Genomic DNA, 4,989 nt, shown 5'->3' with positions numbered 1-4,989 from the left:
TAAACATCTATTGAGGTATAAATGACATTAGAAATGCCAAAGAAAAATAAATAAATTAGTACAAAGAAAAACGAAAAATCAAGAAACAAATAAAAATCGGTGTTATCGAAAAATTAGGAGTACAACCCGAAGAGGGGCATTTTGGTCAATTGACACCCTGAGTTGCCTTTTGACATAAATGTCAATTAAAAATAAGTAATATTAAATTTTGAAAATGCCATGACAAATGAAATTATGTATAAAAGGTAATTAGAAAGAAATTAAGGGTAAGAATTTGGAATAATCAAAATTAGAATATTTTAATGTTAATTAAAATTTAGTGGAGCACTAAGGGGCATTTAAACTCATTAAGGGACATGTGTATGTCCACTAAGCACTTCATCTCCTTCTTCATCTTTTCCATGCCGAATTGAAGACCCAAAATTCTTCCATGGCCAAAACTTCAAAAGCTCCATAACCTCCACCATTTCCAACTTAAATCCCAAAGCTCACTTCATTAACTTTGCTCCCCACACTACAAGGAAGAGATTGATGGTATTTTGAAGAAGAATAGTTGAGGTTTGATCAAGCTCCATAAAAGGTTAGTGTTAGTTTCTTAAATTTTCTTAAGTAAAAGTTGTACTAAGGTTGAAACAAGTCAAATGGTTAAGAAATTTTGGGAAAATGCTTGAGTTTTGGTTCACCATGAATTTGGTAGCCATGGTGATGAAAGAGGTTTGATTTATTCTCACATTAAATTACTGGGAATTGATGTTGAATGAAGTGATTAGAAAGTTCAACAAGTTAATTGTATGTGTATATTAATGTTAGTGTTGAATTTAGGGGTTTGAAAGGAGAATTAATTACCTTAGTAAGTTGCCATGGTTGGCAGCTTGTAAACTCATGATTTTATGCTTAAATTAATGAAAATTATTGATGAATTATGATGGTGATGAATTGGGAGCAGTATGTGAGTAATTGCCATGGAAGTGTATGTGAAATTTAGGTGAGTATGTATAGTGAATTTAGGTTGACTTACATATAGAATTTTAATGGAGTATTGTGTACCTTGAACTTTTGAGTATTCTACCCAATTTACTTTGTTGAAATTGTGTTAAAAATATATAAAAATGCCATGAATGAATATTGAAGTATTGGGAGGAGGAGGATTGCCAAATTTGGAGTGTAAATTCTTTTATGCAGGTTGTGATTATTGGCAGTGTATAAATTAGGTTATATGTGCAAAATTTTGACTCCAATTGGTATGAGGCCAACTGAAGGTGAAACTAAAAATGAAATAGGCCAACTTTCATGTAGAAGTGTTGCCCAAATTCTGCCTAGAAAATAACCTAAAAAGTGACCAAATCTGGATTGCCTAAAATGTGAACCCAGAATTTGATCATATGAACAGTAATCAGTCTTTTCGCCATAACTCACTCAAAACAGGTCCAAATGACCTGAACTTTATATGGTTGGAAAGCTTAGATATAGGGCTACAACTTTGATGAAGACTACCATGCCCAGAAATGCCAATTGCCAAGTCAAAATGATCACCAAATTTGGCTTACAAAAACTGGCCGAATTGACTTTGACCTAAAAATGACCTAAACTTTGCAATATAAGTGCAACTTGACCAGCAATAGTAAAATAATCATAACTTGGTCTAGAAAGTTCCAAATGACATGAAATCAGTTCCAAAATTTCAATAAGACATAGATGTACAATATTGGTAATTTGACCAAAACCCATAAATCAAGGAAACTAGGTCAATTAACTTCATTAATTTGGCACACTAAATCTAGAATTGGCACATTTGATCATAAAATCCAGAAAATTCAAATAAGCATATCTTCCACAAGAAGTGTCCAATTTAAATGAGCCATACCAATCTGGAAAGCTAAGAAAGAGACCTAAAACTTTGCTTGAGACAACTTTCTCAAATTATAAATGTATAAAGTCAGAATTTAAGGTCAAAGCCATTGACCTAATTGAGGACCATACCAATATAGGACCTTTGAGTCCAAGTTAACAATTTGTCTGTAAAGAATTCTATAAGACTTGAAAAATGGTAAGCAAAATTTCTAGTTGTCCCTAAGACATAGGGAAACAATACTTATGAAGAATGCTAGACCTCAATGTGATTACAAACAGTCCAACTAAATTAGTAAAATTAGAACCGAAAATGTCTAAAAAGGAAACTAAAATTTAGATTTGACCTAGTTATGGTTAATTGACCATAACTTGAGCTATACAACTCCAAATGGAGTGATTAAAAAAGGAAATTAAAGAATACACAATGAGAAACAATTTAATGAAGAGAAACCTATTAAATTTACATTGTAGCCTAGTCCAATAGACAGTAAACATTGGCCATAAAATCTGAAAAATGGCAATAAAATGCAATAAGCTTTAAAATGAAATTGGTAACATATACCAACACTTAGAGACTATAAAATGTGACAAATTGGGAACATTAAAATTGACTCTCTTAGAGTGCATCAAAGGTCAACATTATAGATTAACTAATGAAATGAATTAAAGGGAATAGTACTAAGAAAATTCAGATATTGGATTTTATTTTTAGAAACAATTTAACTGAGTACTGAAACACTTTAAATTGTGTGTTTCAGTTGAAAAAGATATTGAAAAGCATAAGGAACATTGAGTCAAGGCCTAGAGGCGACTCAAACCAAGTCTGTGCACAATACTTTTTATATTCACTACTTTTATTAGAAAATTTATTTGGAGAAATGAGTTGTAAATTTATGACTTGGCAAAATTTGTTTGAGAAAAGTTTATTCCCTATTTTAGAAATGGGAATTTGACAATGAGGTTTGTTTGATTGTTGCCTAAATTACAATTGAACATTATAGTTTTAAATTGTGTTTGTGCACAATAACTTTAAATTATCATTTTCCCATTGAGAACTTGATTAGTATGCATTGTGTTTATTATGGGTTTCGATAACTACTGTGTTGCCACTTTGTGAATGGAAAATTGACTTTGGAAATTGATTGTGTTTTGCATGAAATATTTGAATAACTTATTTTAAATTGATTTTGGATTCACACTTGGCATGGCAATATTAATATGTTCCTCCTCCACTTGTGGGTTTGAGTTTGATATTTGATCACTTTCCTCCCTCTCTGGCTTCCCAGTCTGAGGGGTGAGTTTGGATGAGTACTCATTAGCTAGCTAGCCACCTCCCTCATTGATTTCGATTAGTGGGGTGAGTTTGTCTTGTCATGGTGTACAACACGACATGTTCGGAAAATTTGTGTCATGACCTAAGTTGTGCTATTGATTGGCAACACTATGTTATTTAATTGTTTGATCAAATTTGTGTTATATGAGCATTAAAAATTGTGATAGGAAGTTGTGAATTATTTGAATTATAAATTGTCAATAAAAGTTTTATATATTGTTATTATGCACCACTGAGTAAATTTTACTCAGCAATAGCTTTTTCATTACTGTCGCAGGTAGATAGATAGATAAACCAGCGGAGTAGGTTGCTTGTGACTTCACTTTGGGATTTTGCCAGGTATATTGAGTATAGTACTTTCTAGTAAATATTATTGTAATGTATGTGAACTGTATGTATATATTATACTTGGTCTTGAGCAGTTGTAAAATAAGTTATCAATTATTTTGGCTTGTCAAAATGTTGTATTGCAATTATCTTATTTTAGCTTTTGAAATACTCATTTATTTTGCACTTTATCTTTGGAATTGCTAAAAATGATATTGAATTGAGTTTGAACTGTATTGAGGACACTGATTTGAGTTGAGCCATAGTGGAGTTTGGGATTGAACAAATATATTGGAAGTGCTTTTTTACAGGTTTTTAAAGAACTGTTTTGCTCTAAATACAAATGACACTCTGTTGAAATTTTTACAGAAATTATTGATACTTCATATTGTTATTTGATTTTACTAAATTGTGGAAAAATAAAAATGGACAAAAATTTAACACCTGTTAAAAGTGCTCACCACTATAAAAAGAAATAAGAAAAGGTTTAAAATCCCTTATAGTTTATTTAATGGGTTATCAGTAGACGAAGTTTGGTAATTCATTAGGTATACTGCAGGATCATGTTATGCCTTATGGAAGGGTAAGGTGTGACAACTATTCATTTGGTCATTTAAGTCAAAATATTGGCTTTCTCATATATAATGGCTACATGAGTTTTAATCAAATAGATTTACCACATTTTGGTTCCCAAAAGTGTTGGCATTAGTTGCCAATCATTGCTTCTAACCAATGGAGAATAAATCAGAAATTTCAGTTTTGGGTGCTGGAGTTCACTATTCCATTAGGCAATTCTACAGTGAGAATTTGGCAAAATGTTCTTCGTCAAAGTTGTTCCTTATTGTGTCTAGTTACATTTCACTTGTTGAATCAACTCATTTGGAGTTTTCTAGCTCAAGTTATGGCTATTTCACCATAATTGGTCGGATTGCCTTTATCCAGAATTTCTGGGCAATTTTGGTTTTGCCAGATTTAGTAGTTCAACTTTGGCTAGCAATTACATTTAGTTAAGTCCAAAATTTGAGTTTGTGTTCTACATGAAAGTTGTTCTAATTTGCCTAATTTCCATTGATATAAATTTCAGGTCAATTGGACCTTTCTACACTAAGTTATGACCAAATGAATGAACACTGTTCATTTGGTCATTTTGCCCAGGGAGAATTGGTGCTACCCGGATTTGGTCAATTTTTAGGGCATTCTAAGTTTAGTTTCTAGACAGGGTTCCTTTATCAAAATTGTGCCATTATGTGTCTAATTTCATTTCCATTTGGCCTTGCACCAATTGAACCTACACAACCCAAGTTATAGCTACCCAAACATATTGGACTCACATCCAAACCTGCAGGGCACTCAAGGCAGCACACCCAACCTCAAATCCAAAGCTATAATTCGCTTCAATTCCTTATTATACTCATCCAATTGGTCACTAATTGACAATTAGAACTTCTATTCACTAATACATGAGAAAAATCCAAATT

This window comes from Hevea brasiliensis, chromosome 13 (genome assembly GCF_030052815.1).
Source record: "Hevea brasiliensis isolate MT/VB/25A 57/8 chromosome 13, ASM3005281v1, whole genome shotgun sequence".
NCBI lineage: Eukaryota > Viridiplantae > Streptophyta > Magnoliopsida > Malpighiales > Euphorbiaceae > Hevea > Hevea brasiliensis.
This window is presented reverse-complemented; position numbering follows the sequence as displayed.